The sequence below is a fragment of the Agelaius phoeniceus genome, chromosome 1 (assembly GCF_051311805.1).
Source record: "Agelaius phoeniceus isolate bAgePho1 chromosome 1, bAgePho1.hap1, whole genome shotgun sequence".
Lineage (NCBI taxonomy): Eukaryota > Metazoa > Chordata > Aves > Passeriformes > Icteridae > Agelaius > Agelaius phoeniceus.
In genome coordinates, this window is record NC_135265.1 from 40,821,690 (window position 1) to 40,835,618 (window position 13,929).

At 39.6% G+C, this 13,929-nt stretch overlaps 2 long non-coding RNA genes across 4 annotated transcripts in view; both read right to left on the reverse strand.

Moving 5' to 3' along the window:
• The window catches only part of LOC143693936 (uncharacterized), a 118,304-nt gene extending 112,639 nt beyond the window's left edge, over positions 1 to 5,665 (reverse strand). The window contains exon 1 of the long non-coding RNA XR_013182002.1: positions 5,597 to 5,665. This is a non-coding gene — a long non-coding RNA (uncharacterized LOC143693936). The remainder of the gene's footprint in view (positions 1 to 5,596) is intronic.
• Positions 5,666 to 7,464: 1,799 nt separating this feature from the next.
• LOC143693937 (uncharacterized) overlaps positions 7,465 to 13,929 on the reverse strand; it is a 57,022-nt gene continuing 50,557 nt past the window's right edge. For all 3 annotated transcript variants that reach the window (XR_013182008.1, XR_013182006.1, XR_013182010.1), the window contains exon 4: positions 7,465 to 7,565. This is a non-coding gene — a long non-coding RNA (uncharacterized LOC143693937). The remainder of the gene's footprint in view (positions 7,566 to 13,929) is intronic.

Genomic DNA, 13,929 nt, shown 5'->3' on the forward strand with positions numbered 1-13,929 from the left:
TGTCAGCAAGAAAAGGAGGACTAATGAGAATCTCCATTCTTCACTGGATGTGGGGGGAAATGTAGTGACAAAGGATGAGGAAAAGATTGATGTACTTAATGTCTTTGTCTCAGTTTTTAATAGCAAAGACCAGCTATTCCCTTGGTACCCTGAGCTGGAAGATGGGGATGGGGAGCAGAATGAAGCCCCCATAATCCAATGGGAAATGGTTAGTGACCTGCTACACGACTTAGACAAATACAAGTTATGGGGCTAGATTGGATCCACTCAAGGAAACTAAGGGAGCTCATGGAAGCCACTCATCAAGCCACTCATTTCCCAGGAGTTCTGGCTAACCAGGGAGGTCCTGATTGACTGGGCCTTAACAAATGCAAGGCCCATCTACAAGATGTTCTGGATGAGGGATATGGGGAACTACAGGCCTGTCAGCCTGACCTTGGTGATGGGAAATATAGGAAATGTCATTAGTTCATGACACGGCCATCATACGTACAGGATAACCAGGAGATCAGGTCCAATCAGGAGGCATTTATGAAAGGCAGGTCCTGCTTGGCCAACCTGATCTCTTTCTGCGACATGGTGACCCATCTAATGGCTGAGTAAAAAGCTGTTGTCCAGGATGTTGTCTACCTGGACTTCAGAAATGCCTTTGACACTGTTTACCACAGCATTCTCCTGGAGAAACTGGCTGCTCATGGCTTGGAGAGGTGCATGCTTTGCTGGGAAAGAAAACCGTCTGGATGGCCAGGCCAAGATGGTGGACAGAGTTGCATCCAGTTGGCAGCAGGTCATAAGCGGTGTTCCCCAGGGATCAGTGTTGGGGCCAGTTTTGTTTAGTATCTTTATCAATTATCTGGATGAGGGGATCGAGTGCACCCTCAGTCAGTTTGCAGATGACACTAAGTGGGGCAGGAGTGCTGATCTGCTGGAGGGTAAGGAGGCTCTAGAGAGGGATCTGGTCAGGCTGGAATGAGGGGAAAAGGCCAGTTGTGTGAGGTTCAACAAGATGAAGTGCTGGGTCCTGCACCTGGGTGACAACAACCCCACTGAACACTGCAGGCTTAGGAAAGAGCAGCTGGAAACCTGCCTGATGGGAAAGGATCTGGAGATGCTGCTTGACATCCAGCTGAACATGAGCCAGTGTGTGTCCAGGTGGCCAAGAAGGCCAATGGCATCCTGGCCTGTATCAGAAAGAGTGTGGCCAGCAGGACCAGGGCAGTGAGTGTGGCCTTACCACTAGTCCCCCTGTACTAGTGGTAAGGCCACACCTCAAATCCTGTGTTCAATTTTGGGCCCCTCACTACAAGAAAGATATTGAGGGGCTGGAGTGCATCCAGAGAAGGGTAACAAAGCTGGTTCTGAAGGACAAGACCTATGAGGAGTAGCTGAGGGAGCTGGGGGTGGTCAGGCCAGAGGAAAGGAGGCTCAGGGCCTTATTGCTCTCTACAGCTGCCTGAAAGGAGGGTGTAGCTGGGTGGGGGTCAGTGTCTTCTCCCAGGTGACAAGTGATAGAACAAGAGGAAATGTCCTCAAGTTGTGCCAGGGGAAGTTTAGATTGGACATTAGGAAAAATTTCTCTACTGAAAGGTTTCCCAAGCACTGAAACAGGCTGCCCAGGAAATGGTGGAGATGTCATCCCTGGGGGTATTTAAAAGATGTGCAGATGTGGCACTTGGGGATGTGGTTTAATGGTGGACTTGGCAGTGCTGGGTTGGCAGTTGAACTTGATGATCTTTTCCAACCTAACTAATTCTATGACTTAATGATTCTCATTCTTTCCAACCCAAAAGCTGCCTACATCAAAGGAAAAAAATATTAACAGAAAAAAAGGAGTGGCAGCCCTGTAACCAACTTAAGTTTGAACAAGTTAAAGGAAGGAGGACTATCAGATACTGTCCTACACTTACTATGTGAAAATAGGTTGAATACAGGACTTCCATAAGAGCAGAAATTTTCAGAAAGCTTGATGCTGCAATCCTTATTTCCATTATAGAGAATCTACCCTACAATACACTTGCAATAAATCAAGTAACTTGTATCTATGAATGTTGTTCAACATAGGAGCTGATAGAGTCTGATAAAGCTTTGATTTCTCAATTATTAAACTTAACTAAAAACTAAAAAAGAAACTACTGTAAAACAATTGAATTTGCTCATATTAACTCTTCTGTAATCACATTCAGTGCTAATATCACACCAAGCCTATCTGAGTTGGACAGCTTCCTAATATTTCCATAAAACATAAAATATGCAACATAAATTCAGCAACATAAAAATGCTTGTTCTAATAAGAATGAACTGAATTAGGCACAACAAGGAGTAAGAAAAAGAAGTTTTTGCAGCAATATGGTAAACATATGTTCCATCCTTTCCAAAATGCCATTGTGCAAGTTATTTGGTGGGGTAGGCTGCTGGTTTTGTGTTGATGTCTGCAACAGATTTATTGTCTTTCAAACTTATGTCAGCTGCAGCAAAACAAAGAAGTATGTCAGTATGTTAAATGACAAATCTTTTCCCATTTACAAAAAATGTTTCAGCACTAGTCAAAGTTTCAAGTCCTCCAATATTTTATACTTCTCAATTCATCTATTCCTCTTCAGTATTCACACATATATTTCCAGTCAGGACAGGTGCACAGTTCTGCCACATATTACTCAGTCAAAATATTCAACATTTGGTGATAAGCCAAAGAGACTTTTTTATTTTTTTCTTATTTTTTTGAGGGAATTCCACAGTTTCCTTTTGAGAGAGAATAGGAATGTAAGGGGAATCCCAGAAATTCTTGTCTCATTAGTTCTGTGCTTGAAATATTATTAACACTTTCACCATTTGAATCTGGGTCATAACAGCATGCCTACCCTTCAGTACCCTGAGTGGGTGGTTGTTTTGGCTGGAACTAAGGCATACTTGCTTTGTGACACAGAGTGCCCTTATGGTGACACATACCTGTCCTTTTCAGTTAGTCTTTTTTTTAAATCATCTTGTTTATTAAAAAAATAGACTAGAGAGTAGAATTCATGTTATTCAGTATTCACATTGTTTTAGCAATGTGTGAAAGGAAAACCTAGGCAATACTTTAGTCTGTTCTTTTCACAAAACTCTATTATTCCCTACAGCATCTTTTCTTTTCCCTTACCAAATACCTTTTCCTAAGTAAAATACTTTGATACATGCCCCAATCTCACATACTACAGCACATGACTGAAGTCTCAGGTTCAATCTCTAGTACTCAGTTCTTAAGATCCAAAATGAAGAATCTGCAAAGCTGGAATTAAATTACAGTAGATGTTAAATTCACTTAGTGCCAGGCTGCTTATACAAAGAGACTGTTCCTATAAGAATTCTTGTATGAGAAGACAAGAGGAACCAAAAGAGATACATGAAAGAAGCCCAATCTTCAAATTTCCCTGCTAGCCAAAAATCAAAATCAAGAGCTGGTACATAAAAGGCTTAAATGATGTGCAGCAGAATGGGAGTGACACCTGTAGATTTATGCCTTTCCAAGCAAGTGAGGTCTCCTATTGACTCTGCATGTGTCTTGTTGCAATGCTTCTTTCTATTCTGTTTGAGGGGTGGAAAGACTGGAAGCAAATAATTCTGGACTTCTACAAAAGTTGCAGAGAATACTGAAAAAATACTGTTTTTCTGAACTAAAACATCAGCCATTCTGAGTGTGATTCTAATGAAGATAAAGAAGAGAGATTGTTCTGCATGGTTTTCTTTTTCCCAGTTATTAAATGATCATTAAATACTTGACAATTATTCTAAACAGCTGCTATTTTAAAAGTTCTATAAAATCCATACCAACAACCTGTTCAAAGTAGTTCACACTTATTTGTTTTCGGCTAACATACTGAGTAGATGTAAATTACTTGTGAAATTATACACAGTATTAAAACAATCCTAAAATTATACAAATATGTGTATAGTGTTTGCTTTTACTGTTTCTGCCACAAAGTAAATGCAGGATTTGCAACCTGAGTCATTTGCAAGAATTTGCAAGCTGTAGAGAGAAATAATGCAGTGTTAGTTTTATAATTTAGTGTACAGGACACATTTGTGCTAAAGCTCTGTAAACTGGGCCCGTGGTCAAAAGGAGCAATTAGCACTTTGTTAGTATGCAATGATGTACTAATCTACACAGTCCCCAAAAGCAATTGTCTATTCCTTTTGCCCTCATGTACAAATTTTCTACAGTATGTACTACTCTGCCCCTAAAATAGCCCATTACAGCACAGCTGCTCTAAAATAAAAAAGGTTTCCTGTGATTACAATCTATGTATCAATTAGAATTTGTTTATTGGAATAAAACCCATGTTGTTCCATTAACCCCTTTTTCTGTGCTGAGATAGCTGCACAGTTCTCTGAAAGTGTCAAACAGCTGTAACTGTTCTATTAAAGAGCAAAAGGGGGTCAAATTTAGGTGACAGAATATTTCCATCTGAACCCCCGCTAAAGGTTTCTCCTAACTAAAATAAGCTGTTGCAAGCCGTGATCTCCAGAAAAATAAGCCAGGTGGTAAAAGTGGATGGATGGTAAAAATCAGAGAAAGTACCGATAAAACTGACAACTGTGAGAGGACTAAACCCTAATATTCTGTGAGTGTTCCACATCCCCCTCTTGTGGCTGCTATGTAAAGGATGTGAATCTATCCCGAGTACCACTTAAATTAACATTCAACGTAGATGGCCTTTGTGATAGTCACCAGAGATGGTCCACAGTGAGGGCTACAAAAATCAAGGAGGAATACAAGGCAGCAAGCACACTGCCAGAAATCTGAGAGTGTTAGAGCCTTGTTGTTAAAAGCCTAGTTTCAAAGGCTATTTTCCAAAAATCAGGCTCACTATAAGCTATCTCAGCTGTGGCACCCACCAGCCAAAACACCTTCAGCCGCTAACCATTTTGGAAAATCTTGGCAGTGCAAGATGTGCCTACCCACTGAGGGGGTACAGGCACCCTCTCCTCCCTATTTCAGTTGCCTCGAAGCAAGCTAACACTGCAGTTTCATATTTACCCAGCAAAACTCACAAGGTATCCACCACAGAGTTACAGTTTCCAAAAAGGGTATGAACACTGAGACCTTAGCTCCCTCAGACTAATACTGAAATTTAATCCTCAAATTAAAGGAGAAAATAAAAAAGAAAGTTCTATGAACTGACAGCACAATCAGTGACATATCAGAATGAACATTCGTGGGGACCTCTAAATAAAAAGATATCCTTCAGAGTCACTGCCATATAGCTGTCTTTGATATTATGCATGAAAAGCTCTTTGGCTCTTCAGACTGTGAGAACAATGGGCACACCCTGGGATTTGACAGGAGGAAGGGAAGAACAGTGAAAAGGTTTATGTGTAAATAAATATCATTACCTAAACTTCTTGCAACACTGCATAAACTAATATATTCCTTCTAACCTTTGGAAAGAACTAAATTAGAGATTATGATGGGATGAGACTATTTAGGTAAATTTTAACATACAGAACACCCTAACATTAAAAAAATTATTAATGGATCTGTTACACAGCAAAATAGTTCTACTAAGGTCATATCAACTATTTGTCCACCTCATTCAATTCCTTTTGCAAGCAGCAGTACCTGATTCATTTGATTTCCTCCATCTGTCTTTCTGTTTCCCCAGTTCAGCACTCCAGGACACCACCTTTTGCAAAGAATGCTTTAAATTTGCTCTGGAAAGAAAATATAGCAGCTTGGATATTATCCAACAGGGCTAGGCATAGCGAAGATTTCTTTGCTTGTTTGCTCCCAAGCTGCAGAAAGCTATCTGAAATATTTGTAACAGTACTGAATTAGTTTTCAGTTACTTCATTTAGCTTTCATTGTCAATGAGTTTTGTAACAGAGCAGTGGTAGGTGAGGAGTAGATAATATGTTAACAAGAAGGCTGTTCCTGTCTCTACTTAGTGTCAGCACCTGCCATTTGGGATTCTCTCCAAAATTTGTGTTCCATTTGTGAGAATACTGAAAAACAATGAAGAGACTTACTGAGAATTCTAGTTCTGCTTGTCTACACTTACTTGGGAAATTAATAAAGAAAAAGAAATGAACATACAGAACTGTAAGTTTTCAGATATGCTATCCACAGTAGACAGCAATAAGATTCTGCCAGATTCAACATTTGAACATATTGTTTAATATTTATGCAGCAACATTTAAACAGATTATATTCCAAAAATATTCTTTTTAGATTTGACTTTGCTGAAAATAGTGAATTGCTCATCTGCTTAATAAGTTTTTATTTAAATAAAATAACATATTTTAATATATGTTGCTATCATGCTGTTTTAAATATTGGAAATGATAAACACTGGGAGAGAATTAAAAATTTAAACTGTTCCACCATCTGTGCTGTTTGTTTGTTTTTCACATTTCATTCAACTTGGAAAGTGAAAATAGATTATTTTTTTTCTCTTTTACTTTTCTGCGTTAGCATGGCAATTCAGCATCTGTGCTACAAATATTGCAAGGGTATATTTATCTCCAGACTGTCAAATCAAAAAAACGCTTTTCTCATACAGTTATAAATAAGTAAATAAATAAATAAATAAAACCTCAAACGCAGATATCTTGGCTTAATTAAAAAAATTACATGATTGGCTCATTGTTTCAGATTTTTATGTTTGTAACTTTCCCCAATATACTACAGACAAGCCTGGGATTACACAGCTGGTGTATATCTGATGTACTTGACAAAAGCCTTTTGCAAAAAGTTTGTCAGCTAACCAGGACAAAGGATGCCTGAAGAGTGATGATAAGGTCTTATCCTTGGTAAAGTGCTCTATGTTGCTTTTATGTGATGGCTGGAAGACCAGTGTGAATTTTTTTATAGGCCCACCTTAATGCCCTGCCCACTTGATTGTTGTAATTTAAAAGCACTAAACTTTTTAGTTGCAAAATCACTGAAGATGGAAATGAGTTTCAAGGTTCAGATTTACTGCAGAAGAGTGGTTCTAGCTCTGATATCCTGTTACAAGTTTGTTTTCAGTTGGAATATCTCAGAGGCATTCTTCTTCCATATTATAATGAAGAAAAATCTGAAAAACTGAATCCTGAATTGATGTTCTGCCTCACAAAGAGAGGTCATGTCCCAAGGCCATTTAATCCCTCAGAATCTGACAGAAGAGCAACTCCTCACCCAATCACTTAAATTATAGCATGAAAACCAAAAATAAATCTGTTTGATTAGCAGCAACAAACACTTTCTTTGTTCCATGTTCTCAGGCACAATGGCTAGAGATCAATGTCATCTCTAAGCTAGAGTAGATTCCACGCATTCCTCATAAAATACTTCCAGAATCATGCCACAATCATCCCACATTTATTGATTCCAAGCCTGGATTCAGTAGCAAAGATCTAAGCCTGAGATCTTTGGTTTTTTCTCAAAGTAAAACAAAATAAAACCAATTTCATACAGTGCAAAACTTCAAATTGTTAGCATTCTCTACTTATCTCTTGGTTACGTTTCCCCTGGACAATTTCCAGCAGCCATTCCACTGCAATTCACTCATTAGCTGCCGTGTTCTGAATTTCAACTGAACTTTTTAAGTCTATAGTAAAAGAGATGGAAAAAAGAGGAAAGTTAAGGTTCAAACCTCTTCTAAAAGAATAATTTTTTTTCTTGGCAATTTACTTTGTGTAGATCACACAGATTTACTTTGTGTGGATCAGAGCAAGAAAAACACCACTCTACCGTTGCTCCCCCCAGTTACAGTATAGTGAGTCAGGATAACAAGAAAGACCAGGGAATTAAAAAAAAGGAAGAAACTGTCATTTAGAAGGAACATTGGAAAATCTTAAAAAATGACATCTTTAAATGTGATATAGAAACAAAGAACAAGTGTAAACAAATTAGACTTGCCTTACATATGAACATGACCAAATAAATTTTCTTTATCCTTTTATTTGCCCTCGAATTTTGATAAGAATTCTCTTGCATGCTAATTGCCTGGGGTTTGAAAGGTCTGACACACAACATTCATGGTAGTCAGTTCCACTAATAGTTCTCCACTCTTCTTCTTCAAGTAAAAAAAAATCACACTTTTCAGAGACATAATTTTCTTACTCATTTTCTCAGAGGGGGAATTAAAATGCTGAGTCCTTTATTCCTTAGCTTTGATGAGTCTGGAATGGATATTGTGAATGCGGTATTGCAAATTGGCAGAAAGAGGTTATTTTGTCTGAATTTTTGAATTAGCCTCTCTCAAAGAGTCTAATCAAACCTGTCACTCTTATGAAGACTGACATGGCCAACAAGTGTGCTGCTGAAATGCAACCTGCCAGACTTAGCAACTCCTGCCACAAACGCAGCTGAAAACCTGGATTTTCTATTGATCCCAACTTGGTTTTGCTATAAGGTGACTTCTGTAGCTAGACCTTGTCAATATTTGTGTCAGAAAGGTTACTGCATGTGTTGTTCATGTTCAATTTGCAAAATGTTGAAGTGACAATGATGGGGTTGTTTGAACACTTATATTTGAACAGTGAGAAACAACATATTTGCTGATGTCAAGGAAGAGTCTATATGTGCTCAGACACCAGCAGGTGCAGAAGTAATTTATCTATCCTTCCAAAAGCCCTCGGAAAACTCTTTTTCAGGCTCTCAAAAGAGCCTTAGGCTCAAAAATAGATGGTCAAATACCCTCTGATTCAGAAGTAAGGTGTGTTTTACTGCAATTCATACTACAAAATGAGTGATTTTAATTTTCTTTCTCTCCATGGGTATGGCTTGCAAACATATATTCCCTTGTTTCCTCTCTCCTCTCTATGGATGTTGCACTTTTCCTGCTGCATTCAGCAGCATAGCTTACGCTCAGATCACAGCTGGTCATTTCAGGGCACTGGGAAGTTTCTGAATCCTCCAGACAAAACTAATAGTTAGATTTTTAAAAAGAAATATGAGATTGAGGCAAGCAGGGGTTACTGAGTTTAGGGGGGATGAACAGCTAACTCACTTCACCTCCAGCAGTAATCCAAGACTGGAATTTGGGAATTTTTTCTCAGGCAGGATCCAGTAGGGAGTTTTGTCTGAATAGGGATGTCAGGACTGTATCTTTACAACACCATCCCTTACTAAATCTGAATGGTATCAGACCCATTCCAGGGACTTTGCTACATCACTTTAATGTAAGTAAGCAAGCAAGAACAAAGGAATCTATATAAAGTGGACAGAGCAAAAAGAAACAGTATCTCAGCAAGTATCTGTGGGTATGAAGGCTATAATAATATTATTAAATACCTAAATGTTTCCTAATCAATCCAGTCAAGTACCTATTAAAAAAAAAAGAAAAGCAAAAAAGAAAAATCTCTCTTTTTTTTTTCCTCAGCTATGGTGGTGCAGCACCTGCCATTAGCTGTGGTGGTTCCTATTTTCATATTGTCTGACAGTAGCAGTTGGACTGAGCCAGAGCCAGTGAGGCCGAGAGGCAGACTCCCTGCTTCCACAAAGCTGAATTTAATAAGATGAGAACAGTATGCCAAGATGGTGAACTCCCTCCCTAGCACTTATCATGACACTAGTCACTCAGCAGGGCCCTTATTGCAGCAGTAATCTGGGTGAGCCTGGCAGAGCATCCTGCTTACAAGTTCAATATAATAGAACAGCAGGGCACTGAAGGCCTGGCAGAAAAGCTTAGCAAAGTTAAAGCCTATTACACTATGCTTGAAAAAAATGGCTCTCAAAATATTATATGCCGAGCAAAAATCTGGACATTACAAATGCAGTGACATACTAAGTCTCCTCTATAATAGTGCACTCATTAGCCTATAGACACAAGCAACATGGATTTAAAAGTCCATAACCTGAATGGAAATGGATATGCAAATTCATCCTTTCCTTCTGCTTGGTTTGAATTTAATAGGCAGGACTAGAGTATAATATTTAGATAGCAAAAACAAACCTGCTCTGAGCTGTATAAAGTTGTTGAAGTTAGAAAATCCCTGCTCTGCATTTTATCTCCTTTATATTTTCCTAAATAACAAAAATAATTTGGAAGTAATTACCCATCTTACTTGTATATACTGGGATGTGAACATGAAATCTCAACCTGTACAAGACCTATGGTAAGGAAAATGTATCAGACACATCTTTAATGTAGCAACATATGACCACATGCCCAATAGCATTTAAATTAAAGAAGTACAAACATTTGAGTGTGAGCTGTTCACAGTAGTATCATAAATCAGACTATATTTTCCACTGGATTATTACTTATAGGATTGAACATTTTAAGTCCATTTTACTCCTCTCTCCATTTTTAGTTTCAGTGGTGTCTGTTGTTGTACAGACTTGAAATGAATCAGGAATGTCCTGATATTACCCTAAAAGATGTTCCTTAATTTGAACAGCATTTTGAAAAGAGAATTTTACTTGTTGGGAATTGCCAGAAAAGTATTTCCATCTGGTCAAAAGACCATAATGAAAAGCTTCCCTGAAATGAATTCTAAAATGATAAAACAGATAAAAAGAGATAGAAAAAGAAGAGGAAGGCATATACTCCTCTGCAAAAACTTCACTTCTTGTGGGAAGATAAGCGTGTAATCTGTCTATTTTTCAAAGTCAACCAGACCTTTTGCCTGAACACAATCCTTAAAGCTATATGACATGCCTTTGGGTTTCCCCTATACTGTATATTCACCAGAAGAGCACCAGAAGAGGTCTCCTGTGGTTTCTGCACCATATACATATATCCCATATCTGATAGAACTGCATGTCTTTCCAGCTGGAAGGAACCTCAAGAGGTCTTCAGTCCAACACCCTGCTCAAAAAAGGATCAACATAGCATTCAGAGGATGTTGCTCTGGACTTTGTCCAGCTAGAATCTTCAAAACCTCCCAGGATAGAGATTTCATCATTTCTTTGGGCCCCTCTTTCAACGCTCAATTATTCTCACAGTGGAACAATCTTTCCTTACAGGAAGTAAGGAACATTGAAGCCTTTCCTATTTCATTTCATAGCTCTCAATCATCCACTGTGCTCCTTAGCAAAAAAATTATGTTAGCCTTCTAAAAAACTACCTTTTAGGTATCAGAAAGCTGCTACTAGACACCCCACACCTTCCCTAAATAATCTTGTTCTCTAAAGAAGCACAGTCCCTTCAGGTTCTCCTGACAAGACGTGTGCTGCAGCCTCCTCACCATCTTGGTAGCTCTCTGCTAGACTTGCTGACATTTACCAGCATCTTCCTTGTGCTGGAGAGCCCAAGACTGAAGGCAGCCTCAAAAAGTGGCAGAGGGGAATTATCATGTGTTGATCTAGTGGCTACACTCCTGTTGAAATCTCCCAATGCACTTACACCACAGCCCACCAGGACCCTCAGGTCCTTTCCAGAATCTTTCAGTGCTGGTGTGGCAATCTGTATGAAGAAGGGTTAGTGATCTGGTGACTTTCTTGAGCTGCTTAAAGAAAACTTTATTTCCCAATGTTGCTTATGTGATTTGTAACAGATTCCCACTACAGTGTTGCTTTTCCCAGCCTCTCCTCTGATCATGGCTCACAAGTCCTCAATCACTCTACCAACTGTTCCACAAAAGAGCTCAATACATCCAGGCTGCTTCCTCACATAGACAGAATCCCTCTTCCTTGTCCTTGCTGCCTGTTGTTCCTAAAGAACTTGTGTGTTCCTTACAATGCAGAGACCCTGCCACATCTCAGTTATTCTTATGCTGCCTCAGTTCTGCACCTGCACACAGAGATCCACCTCCTCCTGTTTGCTTCCCAGACTGTGTGCATTTGTGCACAAACACTTGAGGCAAACCTCCTTTTAACCTGTCTTATCTTTCCTGAGGGCTCTCTTGCTCCTGTCACCCTGTCCCATGTATTTACTGCCCGGACTGCTCTTCCCTCACTTATCTGCAAGCTGTCATCACCATCCCCTGACATACCTGGTTTAAAGCCTGTTGGCAAAGATCATATGTGTGGATATTTTGGATACTCTAGGGCACCTCAAATGGAAAGTACTTGTGTTTAGACAGTTAAATCCTGCCTTTAGTGTCTGGGCCCAAGACTTACAACTGCTTCTGTCTGGTCATGTCTATTTCTCATTTTGTTCTTCCAGTCTGTACCATTTCATTGATTATTTAAACAGAACAGAGAAAGAACATTTTAGATGCAGATTTTAGGACTGTTTTTGAAAAAGGCCTTCCTGTGTGAAAAAAAATTGACTTCTTTTAATCCCCCAACAGAATCTAGCTAAGTACTCAAGCTTCAGAGCAAACCTAGCAAAACCAGCTAAAATATTCCTACCTTAGCACAAGGGTGAACAATATTTGTCAGATGTAATAAACACAGGAGGTAGAAGAATTTTAGGTAACACACAGCCTGTAGTCAAGGTGCCTGAGTACACTAATAGCCAAAATGGCCCTGGTCTGCCTCAGCTGGAATCTCCACACACACCCACAATTCCAGATGATCTACTTAAGCTCATCCCTGAGTGTTTGCTTCTTTCCTAAGCTTCTCTGGAGGAGTGCTGGTTTTCAGCTCAGCTGATGCTGTGCTCCTGCCTTCCCAGCCTGAAGCTTCCATGTGTCCAGCTGACCCCATGAACTGCTTTCGCAGCCTGCACCCGGGGTGTGCCCGACAATGGCTGGACCTGACTCTGACCTGCAGATTGACTTCCTGGCTTGATCTCAGACCTGCTTCATCATCATGAACTTGCCTGCTGATTGCAACTTTTGCTTGGGCCTGGCTACTACCTCTGGGCCTGCCCTGCTCAGGGTGGCCCCTGCCTGACAAGACCCCTGCCCTGCTGACCGCTGGCTCCATTCCCCTTAGGGGCCCTCTGGCCTTTGCTGGCCCCTGATGAAAACTGTAAATAAGGTTAATGCATGGTACTGGGAGCTAAGCATGTAGTCAAAGCATTACTGTGAAAACAGCAGAGAGACAGCACTTGGAATTTTACTGTAAAAGAGAAGCTTTCAAAAACGACCCTTGCTTCCTTTTTAAGTTTTCCCCTACAGTTCAAGACTGCTGGCTAACTTTAATATGTATTGATCTACTACCTTTGAAAGCCTCTACTTAAGTACTTATTTTCTTGCCTCAGACCCTCTCTGCAGTAACTTGTTATATTCTGCCATGTTGTTATGATAAGTGCCAGTCTCCTAATTGAAGCACTTTAATTTAGTATTGGTAGACTCAAGTCTGTTTTCCACTTGGAAAGGGATGCTTTGTGGATTTTGTAGGAAATGTTAATAGTTCACTTAACCCAGAGAGGACATTCTGTATAGTAAATTACAATCCATCATCATTCTTTAGATTTGTGACACATCTGTGTAGGCAGCAGAATTGAGAGAAATTTCATTTTTTTTGTATCTTGTCCCCACAGCAAACACACTGGGGAGCTGAAGATATGCATGGTGTCTTATGACCCCTGCACACTGTAAAGACCAATCATACCTGTAGTTCATCTGAAAGGATTCCAAATTTAGCATAAGGTAAAAAAATACAACTGGTTTATAAAATGAGCAATCTTAACTCTGCCCTGCAGTATGTTTTGGGATAACTATTAAACAAACTTATTTGGATGTCTCTAGCTGTAAATTACATGGAATTTATTTGCAAACACACTGGCATTAGGAATTTGGATTACCTTTTTTTCCATTGTCATTTTGAAATATACAAACTTTTGTTCCTCACTAGTAAGTGAGCTTTTATTAACTGATAATGTACATTAGCAAAAAACTCCTGGCTAAGGTTAGACAGCTTCATGCAAATGAGCCTAAGAGCCTGAGAGAAGGGCAGTGTCCCAGAGCACTTTTCAGGGCCTGTGGGCATGACTCACATGGATGGAAGCAGCTAAGCCTTTAATGTCAGCAGAACCTCAGTGAAAAGGCACTGTAAGAAGCACTTTGCTTTGCTCTGTGGGAAAGCCTCTGGTGTTAGAAAGCCAGAATACCACTTATGTCCTCCTGTGCATA